The sequence below is a fragment of the Bombina bombina genome, chromosome 5, assembly GCF_027579735.1.
Source record: "Bombina bombina isolate aBomBom1 chromosome 5, aBomBom1.pri, whole genome shotgun sequence".
NCBI lineage: Eukaryota > Metazoa > Chordata > Amphibia > Anura > Bombinatoridae > Bombina > Bombina bombina.
Window position 1 is genome coordinate 112,027,412 of NC_069503.1, and position 22,309 is coordinate 112,049,720.

Sequence of the window (22,309 nt, forward strand, 5' to 3'; positions counted from 1 at the left end):
AAGAGAGGGGGAGAGAGAGGGGGAGAGAGAGCGCCAAAGAGGGGGGGAGAGAGAGCGCAAAAGAGGGGGGGGGAGATGAGAGAGAGCGCAAAAGAGGGGGGGAGAGAGAGGGCAAAAGTGAGGGGGGAGAGAGGGCAAAAGAGAGGGGGGAGAGAGAGGACAAAAGAGAGGGGAAGAAAGAGATGGGGGGAGAGAGGGGAAGAAAGAGATGGGGAAAGAGAGGGGGGAGAGAGAGGGCAAAAGAGAGGGGGGAGAGAGAGGGGCAAAAGAGAGGGGGGGCGAGAGAGAGGGCAAAAGAGGAGGGGGGAGAGAGAGCGCAAAATAGGGCAAGAGAGCCCAAAAGAGAGGGTGGGGGAGAGAGAGCGCAAAAGAGAGGGGGGGAGAGAGAGCGCAAGAGAGAGGGGGGAGAGAGAGTGCAAAAGAGGAAGGAGAGAGCGCAAAAGAGAGGGGGGAGAGAGAGCGCAAAAGAAAGGAGGGAGAGAGCGCAAAAGAGAGGGGTGGAGAGAGAGCACAAATGAGAGGGGGGAGAGAGTGCAAAAGCGAGGCGGGGTTGAGAGCGCAAAGGAGTGGGGGAGAGAGAGTGCAAAAGAGATGGGGGAGAGAGAGCGCAAAAGAGATGGGGGAGAGAGAGAGCGCAAAAGAGAGGGGGGGGAGAGAGCGCAAAGAGAAGGGGGAGAGAGAGCACAAAAGAGAGTGGAGAGAGAGATGGGGGGAGAGAGCGCAAAAGAGATGGGGGAGAGAGAGCGCAAAAGAGATGGGGAGAGAGAGCGCAAAAGAGAGGGGGGCTCAAGTGAGAGCGCAAAAGAGAGGAGAAAGAGAGAGAGCGCAAAAGAGAGGGGGGAGAGAGAGCGCAAAAGAGAGGGGGAGAGAGAGCGCAAAAGAGAGGAGGGAAAGAGAGCACAAAAGAGAGGGGAGAGAGAGCGCAAAAGAGAGGGGGGGAGAGAAAGCGCAAAAGAGAGGAGAGAGAGAGAGATGGGGGAGAGAGCGCAAAAGAGACGTGGGTAGAGAGAGCGCAAAAGAGACGGGGGTAGAGAGAGCGCAAAAGAGACGGGGGGTAGAGAGAGTGCAAAAGAGACGGGGGTAGAGAGAGCGCAAAAGAGACAGGGGTAGAGAGAGCGCAAAAGAGACGGGGGGAGAGAGAGATGGGGGAGAGAGCGCAAAAGAGATGGGGAGAGAGATGGGGGCAGAGAGCGCAAAAGAGATGGGGAGAGAGAGTGCAAAAGAGAGTGGAGAGAGAGAGAGATGGGGGCAGAGAGCACAAAAGAGATGGGGGAGAGAGCGCAAAAGAGATGGGGGAGAGAGCGCAAAAGAGTGGGACCGAGGTACTGCAAAAAATGGCCCGTGTGAACGGGCTTTAGGACGTGTGTGTATATATATATATGTGTGTGTGTCTGTGTTAGTATGTGTATATACACAAAAATACGTAAATGCTCATATACGTATATTGTAGTGACTCAGGCGGACAAGGGAGGGGCGGTGGTTATTTTAAACACTTCAGATTATGTGGAAGAACTAAAAACACACCTTGACAACCCCAACACCTACACTAAACTCAATTATGACCCCACACTAATGTTTAGCCAGGAACTACTCTCATTTTTGGACACGGCACTGGAAGAGGGGCATATCTCTCAGGAGGTAAAGGAATACTTGTCCACTAGAGACCCTTTAGTCCCTACCTTCAGGGTTGTGCCCAAAATTCACAAAACTCTTACCAAACCCCCTGGGAGGCCCATTGTAGCCAGCATAGGGTCCTTGTGTGAGAGACTTGGAGCCTGGCTGGACTCAGTACTCCAGCCTATCGTAATGGCCCTCCCAGGCTACATTAGGGACAGTGCCCATTTACTCCTTCAATTGGAGAAAATACACTGGCAGTCTGATTTCCAATGGCTTACTATCGACGTGACAGCCTTATACTCGAGCATACCCCACCAAAAAGGCCTGGAGGCTTTGGGTAATATGCTAAGACGATACACTGATTTTTCTGACAATTTTATAGGATTTGTAGTGTCTACAGCTAAATTCTTATTGACTCACAACTACTTTGTCTGGGGGGGATTTCTATTTACAAAACTGCGGCACAGCCATGGGGGCTAAGTTTGCCCCGGCCTATGCTAATTTATACATGGGTTGGCTGGAAATTAACACCATTTATGCCGATGATTTCCCCCTCAGAGACAATCTAGTAGTGTATGGCCGTTTCATAGACGACCTGATAATCATTTGGAACCCTGTCAACCTAAGAGAAGCCCAAAACCTAGTCGACCTACTAAATGCTAACTCTTTTAATCTGAGCTTCACATATAATGCCCACCCTAGATCAATTGCCTATTTAGACTTACAGTTGTCAATAGATGCCAACAATAATATTGTATCCTCTATCTACAGGAAGGCGCTAGCACGCAATACAATTTTGAGGGCAGATTCATGCCATGTAAAACATACCATAAGAGGCATACCGAAGGGCCAATACATAAGAGCTTGGAGGAATTGCTCTAATTTTCAACAGTACAAAGATCAAGCTGATCAAATTACTGCCCGGCTTGTGGAGAGAGGATACAATAAGGCCACTCTGGTAAAAGTAGCAAAAGAGGTTGGTAAAATAGATAGACATACACTATTTGCTAGCCGTAACAGAAAAATAAATGCATTAGTGACAGACAGAATACACCGATTAAAGAAATTGTCCTTTTCTACTCAATATAGTAGACAGTATGAAGAAATTTGTAAAATAATACAGAAATACTTACCCATTTTACAAAGTGACCACAAACTCAAAGATATAACTAGACAGCAAATAAAATGTGTAGCCAAAAGAGCCCCCACGGTAGGAGACAAAGTTAGAAAAAGTTTTACCTTGAAACCTCAACACAACATTAACTGGTTAACTCCACATTCAGGCTTTTTCAAGTGTGGACGCATTTGTAAAAGTTGTAACTATACTAAAAAGAGTGACCAGTTCACATCTTCAAATACAGGAAAAACTTTCTCAATTAGACAAAGAATAGATTGCACTAGCCAATTTGTAATTTACTTAATTACATGTCAACAGTGCCTCCTACAATATGTAGGCCTCACCACACGTCCACCTTAAGGATCGCATTAGACAAACACCTACTATCACTTGAAGAGGAAGTTCCCAGAACACCGGTGGCCAAACATTTTCGATCCCACGGCACACACATCAAACATCTATTTTCATTTATAGGTATTGACCATATAGGCAAGGACATTAGAGGAGGTGACAGAATTAGCAAACTTCAGAGGAAGGAAGCTTTTTGGATCTTCACTCTACAGACTAAGAGCCCAAAAGGCATTAATATGAGGCAAGATCTTGATTTATTCATAGACTAACTTACAAGTCCTCTACTCATTGTCAACCAGAAAAGCATTATCTGTCAGAGTTTATCATTCTCCCTCTACTAATTATTGCAGGTAGTTCCCATTGTCCCTTGGCACACATAAATACAACAAATATCAAACTAATGAGTGTTCATCGGTTTTACACATATCTTTTATTTTAATTCTTTAGTATATAGGTTTATTTTAGGTCACACTTCCTATCATAACAACCATTATTAATTTATCATTTTATTATTATCAGTCACCATAGTTCTCATAGCTTTTACAGCACAATCTTTATGTGTTCCACCTTAGATAGCAACTATCCTTATATATACTAAATCTTTAATATATATATTGGACCTATAGGATGTTATCACCATCATAGGCCCAATAGGTTTTTGATGTATAACTTAGGTAGCTCCCCAAGTGTCTTATAAATAGGCTCACCTAGGATTGGGGTACAACAGGCAGTTCACAAGTATTTACTATATATACGCCAAATCAGAATTGTCCCCAATAATGCTTACCTTCTTTTTACATCTCTCCACATCATTTCTCTACCATCTAGGAACCCAACATCTAGTTAGATCTTTTTTATAGGATAGCTGGTGTTCACAAAATTAAAAAAAAAAAATTTTTTTTTGCTGCTCAGGTTGGCAGGAACACTACATCTCACACTTCCCCAAGTACCATATTAATTATGACTACCAATGCTGCCACTCTGTCAAATTCAATAGTAAATTGAAATAAACAACTAATATACTCAGGCAGCATTCAAACAAATATTTATTAAAAACATAAAATAAATAAAAATAATCTTTTGGTCTTGGATAGCGCTCAATAGTAGTCATCAGTGAATAAGTTCATTTTTTCTTAAATAACATGTTGCTACCTTTCTATTTTTATTTTTGTGCCTAGATACATGTTTTGCATGTCATAATTGTAATCTTGAAAAAAAAAAAAAATTATTTTTTTTTATCATTTTTATAATTACTATCCAGCTTATCACTGCGGTGACTTTGAACACTGTTGTGCTATTATTCTTATGTACAATATAACAATCAAATTTTTGCATTTAGCTTTTAGAAATACTCTATCACCTTTAAACCCTTATCATAGAAATATATAATTATGCCAAATTCTTTTTCAACTTAGATTTATTGCCTATCACATTACTATTTAATAACACTTATCTCTTTGAAAGTTTTACACATTTTATCTTTGTTGTCTGCACTCAACATTTTTACACAATATTTTTTCACACCACACCAATTAGGCCTTATTTACACACTATTGGCTCAATACCAGTATTTAACCTGACAAACAGGTGAACACCTGTAGATCTCTGATGAAGCGCATGTGAGCATGCGGGGGAGAACGCCGTCAGATCCAGCCCCTGCACACTGTGACTGTGTCTTTCACTTGTCTGCTTATTAAAATTACCCACCTTTGGAAAAGAGTCTGCAGCCTCCTCGTTTTTCTTTCTTCTAACTATATATACTATATATAATATATATATATATATATATATATATATATATATATATATATATAATAAATATATATATCTTTACAGGTATAGCCCTCAGTTTACGCCGGGGGTTAGGTTCCAGAAGGAATGGTTGTAAATTGAAAACCGTTGGTAAAATTACCAACTACACCCCGCTACAGAGAAAGAGTTCCACATACCTGATACAAGTGCTAGGCATGGACTATCTTAACCCAGCAGAAGCAAGGGATTTCCTAAATTTACATTTGTTGGAATCTGAAAATACATTAGATGAAGTAATAATAGATAGGACATACAGGCTATAAGCCAAAATCTATTTTTTACCCCACGCAGTGTAGGGGCAAGTAATTAGAGAGCTTCCAAAAAACGGATGGAAGAGGAAATCTCCTGAAGCTGGAGAAAGAAACACTACAATCTCAGAGCAGGGAACATGATAATTTAACACACAACTAAGAAAGGCTCTCAAACAACTACAAGACAGAGACAACATTATCATCAAGCAGTCTGACAAGGGGGGATCCATAGTGGTTTTGGATAAATCCTACTATATTAAGGAAGCAGAAAGGCAACTACTTGATGAAGAAGTATATACAAGATTGCCTGGGGATCCAACACAACGCTTTGGGGCCCTCCTGTTGGATCTGCTTGATGATGGCAAACAACCAGGGACTTATTGATGATGAAACATTTGATTATTTAAATGTTCAACATCCTGTAGTACCGATATTTCATCACCTCCCCAAAGTTCATAAATCTTTGGAGGAGGTGAAAGGGCGCCCGATAGTTTCGGGAATAGGATCCCTTTATGAAAACCTATCAAATTGGCTGGAGTCCTTACTACAACCCCTTGTATATGGATTGCCATCATACTTAAGAGATACCAAACATCTCCTGAGACTGATGCAAGACCACACCTGGAACGATGAAATGGGCTGGCTAACGATTGATGTGGTTGGTCTCTATTCGGCCATTCCACATGATAAAGGGATAGCAGCCACAAGATATATGCTGGATAATTTCAGCAATTACAACACTGACCTCAAGGCATATATAGTGAGAAGTGTTAGAATTTCTGTTAACTCACAACTATTTTGAGGAAGCTTCTTTCTCCAACAGAGAGGGACAGCTATGGGTGCGAAATTCGCACCAGCCTATGCCATATATCTTCATGGGCTGGTGGGAGTTGACGCACCTATACTCTGATCAGAATCCTTTCCTAACATCAATCCTAGCTACAAACGCTATATTGATGACCTTCTAACTGTGTGGTCTGGTACACAAGAAGACATAGCAAACTTCTGTGAGTATATCAATAAGAATACGGTGGGTCTAAGTTTACCCACAGCTTTGATAAAGTCCAGGTCCCATACTTAGATGTCATTTTTATAGGAAAACCCCTTGGAGAATAAAGTAAGCACCCTCACTATATATTAAACGATTACATCAATACTTTCCTTCACGCTAGGAGTTGCCACCCTAGGCATACGAAGTTATGGGATTGCAAAGGGCAATTTTTAAGATTACGGCGCAATTGCTACGAGCATGACAGCTTCTTGCACGAGAGCCATTTGCTTACCCAAAAATTCTCTGAGAGAGGATACAACAAAAAAGACCCATACACAGAGCCTTCAATGATGTTTTACATCAAGATAGGTCTACCACTACTTAAGGAAAAGTCTAATCAAAAGCCTCCCCAGGAATAAAACCTACTTTGTGACCACCTATAGCTCACAGTACTATCAGGTCTGCAAAATCTTGCGGAAGAATCTCCCCAATCTTCTGCTAGCTGACGACATCTTGAAAGATGAGATTAGGGAGGGTTGCTTTTGTGTCCCCAAGCTTACTATAAACAATTGGGGAAACCGACGGTATCCCCCCTCCCTACTAAAAAAAGCAAAAAACAAAAAGCAGCTGGATCTAACCCCAAAAAGGGCATTACAAATGGCCACGGGAGTACACTGTAACAGCACTTGCAAAGCCTGTGGGTATGTAAGTGTAAATAGGAAGTTCCAATCTACAGCTACACAAAGGGTATATACACACTCCCATTGCACAACCTGTCAAACGACCTTTATTATCTATATGATCACATGCTTGGCATGTGATAAGCAGTACGTAGGTTGCACCTCTCGAGAGGCAAGAGAGAGGATACAAGCCACCTCAATGACATTGAGCGGGGTATCCTAACCAACAGGAGCAGCCAAGCATTTAATAGAAGTGCATCATAGAGATGTCAGAAATTTTACATGGTTGATCATAGACCGCATTCAAAGAGACCACGGGGAAGGTGATAGATCCAAGGACCTCCTTAGAAAGGAGTCCTTTTGGATTTTCACACTGGGAACCAGACAACCCCTAGGTCCTTAACATAGAAACAGATCTCATTAACATTGGCAGTCCTAGTGTGACACTCCCACCAGACTTAGCCATCGACGATATTCACAGTAACCAAATCCCAAGGGTATCTTCATTAATAATGCCTGAATAGTTCCAGTGAACGATTATGATTCATTGATATTCAGATAGAGGGTCCAGTGGACATTAGCATACCACAGGGAGATACCAGCAGCAATATTAATTTAGGGCCCACCCCATCTTTTTATCTTCCCTTTTTTCTATTTTTCTGGGCATTGAGTATAGTATCTTGATCTAAATAAGTTATCATAGCAAAGTACCTTGTGTTTGCACTAACATAAATATAATTCATTATAATAATTATAAGAATTGCCATACGTAGGTCATCTAGTATTTAAATTTTCCAAATAGGTTCAGAACAAATCAACCATTACTATAACAAACCTTATGTTCATATAGCATGAAGTTTTATGGTTAAGTTCTTAATAAGTGCCAAGCATGTATTCATGCTCATGCCCTTACTTCAGGCAACTTACCAATACACCTCAGAATTAGAATTAACTATGTTCAGGTTTAGATGTAGTATTATTATTATACTGAGAAGTTAAAAAACACAGGTAATTTTGTATATATATAAATATATGAGTGTTCATAGGACACATATATATAATATATAATACTATCACATATTGGCTCTATGCCATTTAAAATGTGAAAGCTATTAGTTAACATAATTATTAAAAATCAAAATTACATAACATTTAATGCTTTACCGCATTCAATGTTATTAATGCTTGCACCAATTTCTTTACAAATGTATTTAAAGATGGGTTACCCTTAGACTGCAGCTATTGATGTGATCAGTACTACCTACCAACACCTCTTTCTCTCTATGTTTTTAACTCTCTAAGAGCAGACATTGTTAAGAGTGGGTGTGAGCGTTGTACATATCACATCTAACAGCCTGCACTCTAATTAAGCTTGCAACTCCCAGTCCCTCCCTAATTTGTATACACACCTGTTGCATGAATTGGGCTTTATCACAACCAATAACAAGTTAGGTTAGCCTTTTTAAAGTTGCATGTCAGAAGTGGGCATTATGCAGTCTATGAGTAAGGCTCTATAGGAGCTGAAACGCGTCAGACATAGCCCACCACCTGTGCTCCTAACAGCCCTCATCTATCTGGCCATGTTACCTTCATTGCCTGCAAGTATTACTCTACATGGTTAATTTGCAGAGCCGCTGTGTGTGTTTTATATGCGCTATTTCTTTAATAAATTAACCTGTTTTGAGCATCTTGTCCGGAACTCGTTTGTTTCCTATATATATATTATATATATATATGTAGCCCTCAGTTTACGCCCGGGGTTAGGTTCCAGAAGGAATGGTTGTAAATTGAAACCGTTGTAAATTGAAACCCAGTTTATAATGTAAGTCAATGGGAAGTGAGGGAGTTAGGCATAAGTAAACACCTAATACATTAACTTTTTAATGCTTTGAAACGAAGACTTTAAATGCTAAACAGCATTATAAACCTAATAAAATAATCACACAACACAGAATATATAATTAAACCAAGTTAAATGAACAAAAACATTTGCTAAAAACACCATTATAAACCTAATAAAATAATCACACAACACATGACTTCACTCGATGCATTTTTTCGGCAAACAGTTCTTTCTATGCATTCCAATCTGGACTGATTTATAGACAGGAAGATCTTGTTCCTATGAAAGCTGCTCGATAGCTCAGTTCTGGTTAAACTGATTAATTTCAGCTTGCTTGGCCTTTGCTGCAACACAAGCGAAACAGCTCCACCTAATGGCTATTTTGATAAATGCACTGCTTCTCAATGCTTTTCAATAGCAGTCACATGACTGGAAAAAAGGTTGTTATTCTGAAATGGTGTAAATTGAACCTTTGCAAAACGAGGGCCACCTGTATATATATAACTTATATATATATATATAAATATATATATATATATATATATATATATAATAAATCATTTTTTTTATTATTTATTTTTGGTTGTAGCATTCAAGCCATTTTTTTTTCTTTATATTTTATTGATTTTCAAATTAAGGATACAACTGTGTACCATTACACAACATCACAGACAACAAGCAACATACAAAAAATAAGTAGATAACATTTAGATCTCATGTATATAAACTCCATAAAGGAGTTATATATTAACACAGTAGATTAAGTATTCTGTACCAAAAAAAAAACAAAAAAGGGGGGAAAGTGGGTGGGAAGCTGGGACAGACAGGGTGATGGAAAAATCTGCTGCATAAGGTAGGTGTGGGTTCTGGGAGGGTGGTATTATCACGAGAGGAGTTTGATGAGGAAAGGAAGGGCCAGGGGGTTGGGGGATGCCTCCTTAGGGGTCTAAGCTAGGTAGCCAATGAGTGTTGAACATTGTTTGCCAGTCAGTCCATATCATTTCAAACAGGTCTGAGTTTTCTAAGGAGTAGAACACATTTTTTTTCCATGTAGTAAAAATACGCCATAACTTTAATTATTTCTGGCCAGGAGGGGGGGGTAGTTTTTTTCCATGATCTGGAAATGGAAAGTTTGATAGCTGAAAAGAGGTATATGCATAAGTATCAATGGTGCTTAGGTAGTTTGTAGGAACCTAAATGAAAGAGGGTCACTTCCATAGACTTAGGAAGGGGGATCTCTAGTCTGGATAGTGTAATGAAACAAGTGTCCCAAAGTGGTTTGAGTATCGGGCAACCCCACCAAATCTGTATCATATCACCTATGTGGTTGCAGTTTCTCCAGCATTGAGGAGAAGCAGTAGGGAACAATTCAGCTAATCTGGCTGCAACATAATACCAGTGTGTGAGAAACTTAAAATTTGTCTCATATATGGTAATACAGTGGATAGCTTTTTTAGTTAATAGGAGTGTATGTTGCCAGACCTGAGTGGGAACAGATATATTCAATTTTTGTTCCCATTTCAATATATTTATTTATAACATATTTTACCAGGAAGGATACATTGAGATTTCTCTTGTTTTCAAGTATGTCCTGGGTCATTGCATTGATAACATAGGGTACAATAAAATACAAAAAAAACAATAATAATACACAATATATGCAATTTTTTTTAACATAGAACAGGTATTTAATCAACCATGACAGGTGCATTCTGTTTTGAGATATGTAGAGAGAGATCTCTTAAAGGATATTAGGCTTGGGGAAGGTTTGAAAGTGTGCGGGAGGTCGTTCCATAATTGTGGTGCTCTGTAGGAAAAGGAGGATCAAGCTGCTTTCTTTTTGTATTGAGGCAAGCTAAATAATGTGATGGTATTGGATCGGAGGTTATAGGAGGTGGGAATAGCGGGGGAGAGCATTCTGCTCAGGTAGGGTGGGAGCTTCGCAGAAAGGCTCTTAAACACAAGGCAAGAAAGATGGAGGGAGCGTCTGGATTCCAGCGACAGCCAGTTTATTTCTTTTAGCATGTCACAATGGTGGGTCCTGTAGTTACATTGTAGCACAAAGCGGCAGAACGAGTTATACAATGTATTTAGTTTATTAAGGTGAGTTTGCGGTGCAGGTGCGTATACTACGTCCCCATAATCCATGATAGGCATCAGCATTTGCTGTACAATCTTTTCCTTTACTGTAGGGCTGAGGCAGGATTTGATTCTGTACAGGGCACCTAGTTTTGGATAAAGTTTAGCTGCAAGTTTTTCTATGTGGAGGCCAAAAGATATATTGGGGTCTAACAACATACCCAAGTATTTGAAAGAGTGGACTGCGGTCAGCGTGCAATTGGATTTTGTTTTGATGCGTAGATGGGAATTTTGTAATTTGTGTAATTTAGGCCCTGTTCCAAAGATCATAGTGACAGTTTTGTCAGTGTTTAGGAAGAGTTTGTTTTTTGATATCCACTTTTCTACCTCTGTGAATTGGTCTTGGAGCACTGCTTCAAGCTGCGACAGATCGGAATTGTTTGCATAGATTACCGTGTCGTCTGTGTACATGTGTACAGTTGAGGATTTGCAGACATTAGGCAGATCATTTATAAATAATGTGAATAGCAGGGGGCCGAGAATGGATCCTTGGGGAACACCACACGTGACCAGGAGAGGGAGGGAGTCACTGTCAGAAATGGAGACATATTGTGATCGATCCGAAACATATGATCGAAACCAGGTTAGTGGACGATCACCAATACCTGAGTTTTTTTAAGTTTGAGCAGTAGTATGTCATGGTCTACTGTGTCAAAGGCCTTTGCAAAGTCAAGGAAAATAGCTCCAGTTAGGTCTCCTTGTTCCATGCCAGTTTGGATGTCATTGCAAACTTTTAGGAGGGCAGTTGTAGTGGAGTGATTTGGGCGAAAACCTGATTTATCAGGGGTCAGATAGTTGGATTGTTGGTAATACTCACATAGTTGCGTATGGACGCATTTTTCTAAGATTTTTGACAATACTGGGAGCAAAGATATGGGACGATAATTAGAAACCAAGGTTAACTCCCCACTTTTATGGATAGGCACTACTCTTGCAGTTTTCCAAAGTTTGGGTATGTATCCAGACACCAAGGATTCGTTAATTAGGGTTGCGACGGGTTTAGCAATTGCCGGCACACTGATCTTCAACAGCATTGCTGGGATTTGATCAGGTCCAGACTGGTTTTTCGTTTTTAGATTATTAAGGTGTTTCTTAATGACATTGATGGGTACAGGTCTAAAATTGAACTTCTGTATATTGGGTCTTTGCTGATTTATTGGGGCCTGATCCACATTTGTAGTTTCAGGATGCGTGTCATTTATTAGCATCTGACAAAATAACTTTTAAAGGCATTTGCTACTTCTAAGTGGAGTTGCAGGGTTTGGTTGTCCACATTGACAGTGGGGGGTTGGGAGTGGATTGGTGGATTTTGTAAGTTGTTTATGAGTTTCCAAAACTTTCTAGGGTTTGATATGTTATTGTTCAGATTTTCACAGAAATATTGGGCCTTGGCCAATTTTGTTTGTTTAGTGCATATATTTCGCCATTGTCTATATACACAGTGATCGTTCATAGAGCCTGTATGCTTGAACTTTGACCACAATGAATCCCGAAACTGGTACATTTGAATGAGGTCAGCTGTGATCCAATTTTTAAGTCTGCTCCTTTTACTCTCACCTTACGCAGCGGGCATGCATATTCCAAACTTGTAGGAGTTCAGACTGGAAGAATTCTACTGCAGAATCTAGATCTGGGATTAGGTTTAATCTGTGCCAGGGGAGGTTCTTAATGTCATTTAGAAATGATTGAAGATTAAATTTTTTGAAGGACCTGGTGATTTTAACCTTGGGAGAGGATTTAGTTGCCTTTATTTTGCGCACGCAGTACACTAGGCAGTGGTCACTGAAATTGTTAGGGAGAACACCTGCCTCCTGGATTCGGTCGGGAGAAGTGGAGAGAATCCAGTCAAGCAGGGTGTGATTATGGCTTTTGATGTTTATGTGAGTTGGGGAGGAGATTAATTGCGTTAGCTGCAAAGATTTAAACAGTGAGCGACAACTATTATTTTTTAGATTCAGCCAATCAATATTAAAATCTCTAAAAACCAAAATTTCACTTTTTGAGTTTTGAGCTATGGTTTCACTAAGGAGATGTGCTATGTCAGAAAGGGAATGTACAGGGGAGCTAGGTGGGTGGTAGATCCCTGAAACAATTATTGATTTACTGCATGGGATTTCAATTTTACCAGAAAGGAAATCAAAGGTGACAGGAGAGCTAGATTTTTGTAAGGGGGTGTACTTTGTGGAATTGTCAACATAAATTACAATACCGCCTCCTCTCTTTGCTCTATCATTTCTATGGCATGAATATCCATGTATTGCAATGGCAGAGTCAGGTATTTTTGCGGTTACCACAAAAAAGAATAAAGTCCCAACTAATCCTTTGAAAAAAGTTTGCCCCACTAAAGTTTAACCGGACAATTTGCTTATACAGATACCCTCAGGAATACTTCAAAGTCTTTAAGGGGCCTCAATAATTGAATAAACAAACAGAGTTCATCTGAACGGTAGTATTGAATAAACCAATGCTTGTCAGTGTGCTCAGCATGTAACAAACAGTTCTTAAATTTTGAGAGTCCGCTCTATAGCTCATATGTATAGCCTCTAATTGGGTGTTCTTTGGCTTTAACGCTGACTTAAATAAGTAGATATACAGGTATCCCAAATATGCTCGGCAAATACAGGTTGTACAAATAGAAATTCTCACCAGCTGTGGTATCCTGCTCTCCCAGGCTACTGCCTGTCCACCAACGCGGAACGAGCGCACCTCTAGCCGGGCTTCTCCTTCGGTAGTGTGTTCTGTATCGAGCCGCGTCCTGTTAGCCAATAGGAACCAGGTAGTGACGTATCCTACGTGTCACTTACGCCACTCCGCCAATGGTAACCCGGTTAGCTGACGTTTCCCACCTGTCATCCGTGGGCAGCCAATCCATACGCGTTGAGGGAATCCAATGACCATCCAGGGTCGGCCTCAACTTGCGATGTCCGTTTACCAAACAAACAGGGAGCAATCAATGGTACTTATCGTAATGAATCAAATGCATGTAGTGAGGCTTCACTGTACACACTCAGGCAGAGGTATTACAAGCGGCCCCTATATGAAAACTTGAAGAGGGTAACCATTTACTTCCTCCTCACTGAGGGTAACTCCGGTGGGCTTAGCAGATGGTGCTGGCTTGTGGTAACAAATAGGCAATCAGAAAAAAGCAGAAAAACATGCCAGGCACCAAAAATAAATAAAAAATCTTATTTTATTGGTATTCCATTAAAAATAGTATACAACAAGAGCAATGTGGGGGAACCCCCAGACAAAACAGACTAACGCGTTTCGGCTAGGAGAGCCGTACTCATAGTCCATAAAACTACTAAGAATGCACTGATTTAAATACCCAGTGCTCTATTTCTATTGGTTGGCCATCTAATTGAAATTTAAAGGTACAGTGCCCCAAACATCTACAGCACCTTACTGTATAGTAAACATAGCTATATTTAAATACTAAGGTAGTACCATTAAATGGCCAAATGGGGGTGAGAGAGCTTAAATAGCTTATATAAATGACATAATATTAACACAGGACCGGCTCAACTATAAATGTGTATAAGGAATACATGTAACAATGCATACTTCAAGGTTATAACCATATTAGGCTTATTTAGTCTAAAAAGAGGAAATATTATTATATAATTCTACTGTTCCAATATACACATTGATAGGTACGGGGTATATTACCATATTCAACCTATGACGGTGAAAAAAGTGACAAAAAGATAAAATGAGCCCATGACTAGAGGCGCTAATCAAATATTCATAACCCTAGATGGTGTTAAAACGATAGAAATGGTTTAGACCATTTGCGTATATAGTGACCCTTCCCTGTTCTACAATATATCATTTAGAGGGAAGTAGCATCAAGCAAATCCAATAAAAAGTGTGAATGAGCCTATGACTAGAGAACGGGTTGACTATCTAAAATAAATAACTTCAATTAAGTACTCATAAATTAATCTCTGAAAAGCCTTAGGACCTATAGACTAGATAGCTAAAGTGAAAGTAGTTGATTACAAATATATATAGTAATGAGCCTATGACAAGAGGCCAGCGTGAAAAGCTAGATATGGTTAATTAGTTGTACTTATTAGTGAAACTGGTGTATATTGTCAAGGTCCCTATGTACTAGATTTGTCTTAGTGTTTGTAATGAGCCTATGACTAGAGGATAGTTTAAGGACTTAATGAAATTAGTAAACATATATGGTCAGGTAGAACTAATACCTATTTATTTGGTCCCTACAGGCTAGAATAGTATGTGATTACTGAGGGAAAGCAAAGAGTTACATGATTAGCTATACTGTGAATGATTCAGGGGCCCATAGGTAAAATGTGGGACCGAGTTAGTTCCTCACTTCCAATAGTTAATGAAATCGTATTCTGAGTTTAGGCCCCAAGGTCTCTTGGTTTGGAGCCTAAATATCCAGTACATCTCTTGCCTTGACAGGACGTCAAAGCGGTTGCCTCCCCTCTTTTGATGTTGTACCTTTTCAATGATCATCCATTTGAGGGAGTGACAATCTTTGTCGTGCTTTTGTACAAAGTGAGTTACCAATGTAGTACTACTCTTACCTATTCTAATCGTGGACAAATGTTCGCGTATCCTGGAGCGGACGTCCCTAGTGGTCAAACCTACATATTGCAGATTGCACAATGTGCACCACAGAAGATAGATGCAATACGTAGATCTGCAATTGACACAAGAGGAAATATCGAAGGTTTCCCCAGTCACTGCAGAAGTGAATGAGGTACCAACCTGTACATGCTCACATGCCTTGCATTGTAAATACCCGCACCTATACGTTCCTCTATGGGTTAGCCAGGAGGAAGCGGCTCCCATCTCCGGTCTAGAACTTTTTAATTGAGAAGGGGACACTAGGTTACCTATAGATTTATTTCTTCTATAAGAAAACCTACACCCTCTTTTAGCCGTTTCTGTGAGGGCATCATCAGCCACTAGTAGTTTAAAATGGTTGCGGATAATACCACAAATCTGTGTGTACTGGGCTGAGTAATCTGTCACAAAAGTTAATGTGTTGTCTGTATTTTTCTTTGAGATGGGTTTATCCCTTAAAAGGGTTTCCCGAGGCATATTGTTTACTTCATTTCTGGCTCTTTTAATGATTTTTTTACAGTATCCTCTCTGTTGCAGGCGTTTTTCCAAATCATCTGCATGAGTGGCATAGGTTTGGGGTAAAGTACAGTTGCGTTTAATACGCACAAATTGGCCCTTTGCCACAGAATACGGCATGTGTTTCGGATGGCAGCTTCTTGCGTGTAATAGGCTATTCCCTGAGATAGGCTTCCTATACACTTGTGAGGAAACCTTACCCAGAGAGCAGCCCCTCAACTCAAGGTCCAGATAATGGACCTGGTCTTTGTGGAACTCAAATGTGAATTTTAGGTTTACTCCGTTTTGTCCCAAATATTCCACAAATTCACATGCTTGCTCCGTGTTTCCCCTCCATATAAATAGAAGGTCATCTATGTAACGGATATACAATCTAATTTTCGGTCTGAAGGGGTTACCAGCCGCATAGACGTGGCACCGCTCCCACCAACCCATGAATAGGTTGGCGTAAGTGGGAGCAAACTTTGCTCCCATAGCGGTCCCACGTCTCTGCAGGTAGAACTCCCCCTCAAACCGAAAATAGTTGTGAGTCAACAGGAAGTGGGTTACATCTACTACAAAGGTAATGAACGGGTCGCTGTGGGTCGTTTTCTCTTTCAGGAAATATGTCACTGCTTTTATGCCCCATTCATGGGGTATATTGGAGTAAAGAGAAACAACATCCACAGAGAGCCATCCAAAATCTCGTTCCCAAGGTACGTTTTCAACCAAATTCAACACATGTTTAGAGTCCCTGACATAGCTGGGGAGTGACTTGACCAGAGGCTGAAGTACTCCATCCAGCCACTCCGAGAGATGTTCCAGCATAGACCCTATGCCATTCACTATGGGTCTACCTTGGACGTTTTCTAATGACTTATGCACCTTTGGAAAATGATGGAACAGTGGGATGACCGGATGTTCCACAAAAAGATATTTAAAGGTTTTCTCATCTAAAAGACCATCCTCCATTGCTCCATCCAATAGGTGCATAAGTTCTCTCTGGAATCTATTGGTAGGGTCCTGACTTAGATGTTGATAGTTTTCCACATCTTCAAGCTGTCTTAGGGCTTCTTTGATGTAGTCTGATCTATTGAGGAGGACTATTGAGCCCCCCTTGTCCGCCTGTTTTATCACCACTTCCGTATTTTCTTCCAAAGATTTAAGGGCTTTTCTTTCGTTAAATGACAAGTTTCTCATAGGACTAGTCTGAGACAAGGATAGATATCTCAAATCCGATTCTACCCTCTTATAAAAGGTCTCGATTATGTTGCCCCTACTCTGGATGGGGTAGAAGGTAGAGGGGTTTTTATATCTTTTAAACCCTATCTGGGTTTGCCTCCTCCAATCTTGGCAATCCCTCTCTCCCCAACTCCTCCAGAGTAATAAGATCACATGTCTCGAGGAAGTCAAATTCCTGGCAAGTATCTCTTTGGGATGTGCCCTCAGTATTTGCTGCTTCCTGGTCTGTGTTTGTGCCTGAAAAAATGTTTACGTAAAGTTAGATTACGAATAAATCTGTTTAAATCCAGCATTGTTTTAAACAAGTTGAAATTAACTGTTGGTACAAAACCCAGACCAAGAGACAGCACCCTCTCCTCATGGTTAGTAAGAATGTGGTTAGATAGATTTATGACGGTATGTACTTGGACGGGGCTCTCGTCTGACGTGATGGATACCTCCCTTGTTGGGGTCCCTGTATGGTAGTACCTCCCCCTTCGCTGGTGTGGTGTCCTATCTGAAAAACCTGCTCCAGTTGTACTAGCTCATCATCCCTATTGTGTACCAAATTATTGGTGGATTGAGCTGGAGTATAGTGGTAATCAGATATAGGCTGATACCTTCTTTGTTGACTTGATTGGCCCCTAGATCTTGAGGAATTGTAGATTATTCTACCTCTCCCAGAGCCTGCCCTATTACCACCCCTACTCCGGTGGTACATATGACCCCCGTTTCTATTGAGTTCAGTGTTAATATCAACGATTTCTTGTGGAAAGTTACTATCTTCATTCTCTGACTGTGTACTATCGCCACCTGAGTCAGCCTCACTCTCAGAAAATGTAACTGATCTTCTACCTCTAGATCTTCTCCCCCTGTTACGTCTTCCCCCTCTTGAAAAATTCTGGGACCTCCTAAATTGGGACCTTTGGCTCTTATTCCAAATATATATTTTGTTACTGTCATAGTCTGCCTTATCTCTAATAAATTTAGTGTGTTTGATGTTAACTATTTCACTTTTCACCTCTAATATGGTACGTTGTAAGACCTTGTCAAAATTGGGATAATCTACAGTGTTGGAATAAGTATTCAGAAGTAGCTGTACCTCCACAATCTCAGATCATATAGATGATAGCATATTAGACTTATAGGTAACTAACAATTTCATCAGTCTAAATGAACAGTCATTAAGCACAGTATTCCACAATTCTATAAATTCTGTATCCTCTGTTTCAAAAGTAGGGAACTTATTGACCCTGAGACCTCTTGGTATCATATTTAAGGCCAAGTATTTCTCCAGAGTCCATATGTCCCATTTGAGTTTTTTCTCTTTAGTTAGCAACCGTTCCATGTCATCAAATAACATAGGCAAGTCATAGTTGTTTCTGTCCTGTGAAAAAATCTGGTCAATCTCTCTATTGTCCACATCTCTTTCATCTGCCTTCTTTAGGGAATAGAATACTACTGCTGTTTCATCTTGAATTTGCTGCATGATGTGCTGGTTAGTTGGTTTAAGTGGCTTACCACCTGCCACTTTAAATATAGCACAAAAAAAGAATAAAGTCCCAACTAATCCTTTGAAAAAAGTTTGCCCCACTAAAGTTTAACCGGACAATTTGCTTATACAGATACCCTCAGGAATACTTCAAAGTCTTTAAGGGGCCTCAATAATTGAATAAACAAACAGAGTTCATCTGAACGGTAGTATTGAATAAACCAATGCTTGTCAGTGTGCTCAGCATGTAACAAACAGTTCTTAAATTTTGAGAGTCCGCTCTATAGCTCATATGTATAGCCTCTAATTGGGTGTTCTTTGGCTTTAACGCTGACTTAAATAAGTAGATATACAGGTATCCCAAATATGCTCGGCAAATACAGGTTGTACAAATAGAAATTCTCACCAGCTGTGGTATCCTGCTCTCCCAGGCTACTGCCTGTCCACCAACGCGGAACGAGCGCACCTCTAGCCGGGCTTCTCCTTCGGTAGTGTGTTCTGTATCGAGCCGCGTCCTGTTAGCCAATAGGAACCAGGTAGTGACGTATCCTACGTGTCACTTACGCCACTCCGCCAATGGTAACCCGGTTAGCTGACGTTTCCCACCTGTCATCCGTGGGCAGCCAATCCATACGCGTTGAGGGAATCCAATGACCATCCAGGGGTCGGCCTCAACTTGCGATGTCCGTTTACCAAACAAACAGGGAGCAATCAATGGTACTTATCGTAATGAATCAAATGCATGTAGTGAGGCTTCACTGTACACACTCAGGCAGAGGTATTACAAGCGGCCCCTATATGAAAACTTGAAGAGGGTAACCATTTACTTCCTCCTCACTGAGGGTAACTCCGGTGGGCTTAGCAGATGGTGCTGGCTTGTGGTAACAAATAGGCAATCAGAAAAAAGCAGAAAAACATGCCAGGCACCAAAAATAAATAAAAAATCTTATTTTATTGGTATTCCATTAAAAATAGTATACAACAAGAGCAATGTGGGGGAACCCCCAGACAAAACAGACTAACGCGTTTCGGCTAGGAGAGCCGTACTCATAGTCCATAAAACTACTAAGAATGCACTGATTTAAATACCCAGTGCTCTATTTCTATTGGTTGGCCATCTAATTGAAATTTAAAGGTACAGTGCCCCAAACATCTACAGCACCTTACTGTATAGTAAACATAGCTATATTTAAATACTAAGGTAGTACCATTAAATGGCCAAATGGGGGTGAGAGAGCTTAAATAGCTTATATAAATGACATAATATTAACACAGGACCGGCTCAACTATAAATGTGTATAAGGAATACATGTAACAATGCATACTTCAAGGTTATAACCATATTAGGCTTATTTAGTCTAAAAAGAGGAAATATTATTATATAATTCTACTGTTCCAATATACACATTGATAGGTACGGGGTATATTACCATATTCAACCTATGACGGTGAAAAAGTGACAAAAAGATAAAATGAGCCCATGACTAGAGGCGCTAATCAAATATTCATAACCCTAGATGGTGTTAAAACGATAGAAATGGTTTAGACCATTTGCGTATATAGTGACCCTTCCCTGTTCTACAATATATCATTTAGAGGGAAGTAGCATCAAGCAAATCCAATAAAAAGTGTGAATGAGCCTATGACTAGAGAACGGGTTGACTATCTAAAATAAATAACTTCAATTAAGTACTCATAAATTAATCTCTGAAAAGCCTTAGGACCTATAGACTAGATAGCTAAAGTGAAAGTAGTTGATTACAAATATATATAGTAATGAGCCTATGACAAGAGGCCAGCGTGAAAAGCTAGATATGGTTAATTAGTTGTACTTATTAGTGAAACTGGTGTATATTGTCAAGGTCCCTATGTACTAGATTTGTCTTAGTGTTTGTAATGAGCCTATGACTAGAGGATAGTTTAAGGACTTAATGAAATTAGTAAACATATATGGTCAGGTAGAACTAATACCTATTTATTTGGTCCCTACAGGCTAGAATAGTATGTGATTACTGAGGGAAAGCAAATAGTTACATGATTAGCTATACTGTGAATGATTCAGGGGCCCATAGGTAAAATGTGGGACCGAGTTAGTTCCTCACTTCCAATAGTTAATGAAATCGTATTCTGAGTTTAGGCCCCAAGGTCTCTTGGTTTGGAGCCTAAATATCAACTAATTAACCATATCTAGCTTTTCACGCTGGCCTCTTGTCATAGGCTCATTACTATATATATTTGTAATCAACTACTTTCACTTTAGCTATCTAGTCTATAGGTCCTAAGGCTTTTCAGAGATTAATTTATGAGTACTTAATTGAAGTTATTTATTTTAGATAGTCAACCCGTTCTCTAGTCATAGGCTCATTCACACTTTTTATTGGATTTGCTTGATGCTACTTCCCTCTAAATGATATATTGTAGAACAGGGAAGGGTCACTATATACGCAAATGGTCTAAACCATTTCTATCGTTTTAACACCATCTAGGGTTATGAATATTTGATTAGCGCCTCTAGTCATGGGCTCATTTTATCTTTTTGTCACTTTTTCACCGTCATAGGTTGAATATGGTAATATACCCCGTACCTATCAATGTGTATATTGGAACAGTAGAATTATATAATAATATTTCCTCTTTTTAGACTAAATAAGCCTAATATGGTTATAACCTTGAAGTATGCATTGTTACATGTATTCCTTATACACATTTATAGTTGAGCCGGTCCTGTGTTAATATTATGTCATTTATATAAGCTATTTAAGCTCTCTCACCCCCATTTGGCCATTTAATGGTACTACCTTAGTATTTAAATATAGCTATGTTTACTATACAGTAAGGTGCTGTAGATGTTTGGGGCACTGTACCTTTAAATTTCAATTAGATGGCCAACCAATAGAAATAGAGCACTGGGTATTTAAATCAGTGCATTCTTAGTAGTTTTATGGACTATGAGTACGGCTCTCCTAGCCGAAACGCGTTAGTCTGTTTTGTCTGGGGGTTCCCCCACATTGCTCTTGTTGTATACTATTTTTAATGGAATACCAATAAAATAAGATTTTTTATTTATTTTTGGTGCCTGGCATGTTTTTCTGCTTTTTTCTGATTGCCTATTTGTTACCACAAGCCAGCACCATCTGCTAAGCCCACCAGAGTTACCCTCAGTGAGGAGGAAGTAAATGGTTACCCTCTTCAAGTTTTCATATAGGGGCCGCTTGTAATACCTCTGCCTGAGTGTGTACAGTGAAGCCTCACTACATGCATTTGATTCATTACGATAAGTACCATTGATTGCTCCCTGTTTGTTTGGTAAACGGACATCGCAAGTTGAGGCCGACCCCTGGATGGTCATTGGATTCCCTCAACGCGTATGGATTGGCTGCCCACGGATGACAGGTGGGAAACGTCAGCTAACCGGGTTACCATTGGCGGAGTGGCGTAAGTGACACGTAGGATACGTCACTACCTGGTTCCTATTGGCTAACAGGACGCGGCTCGATACAGAACACACTACCGAAGGAGAAGCCCGGCTAGAGGTGCGCTCGTTCCGCGTTGGTGGACAGGCAGTAGCCTGGGAGAGCAGGATACCACAGCTGGTGAGAATTTCTATTTGTACAACCTGTATTTGCCGAGCATATTTGGGATACCTGTATATCTACTTATTTAAGTCAGCGTTAAAGCCAAAGAACACCCAATTAGAG

General features: G+C 40.2%; 1 protein-coding gene across 1 annotated transcript in view; it reads left to right on the forward strand.

Annotated features, from left to right (window-relative positions):
• Positions 1-1,344: 1,344 nt before the first annotated feature.
• The window catches only part of LOC128661371 (uncharacterized), a 302,587-nt gene continuing 281,622 nt past the window's right edge, over positions 1,345-22,309 (forward strand). The window contains exon 1 of the mRNA XM_053715634.1: positions 1,345-2,593. The gene's annotated coding sequence lies outside the window, so the exon portion shown is untranslated. The remainder of the gene's footprint in view (positions 2,594-22,309) is intronic.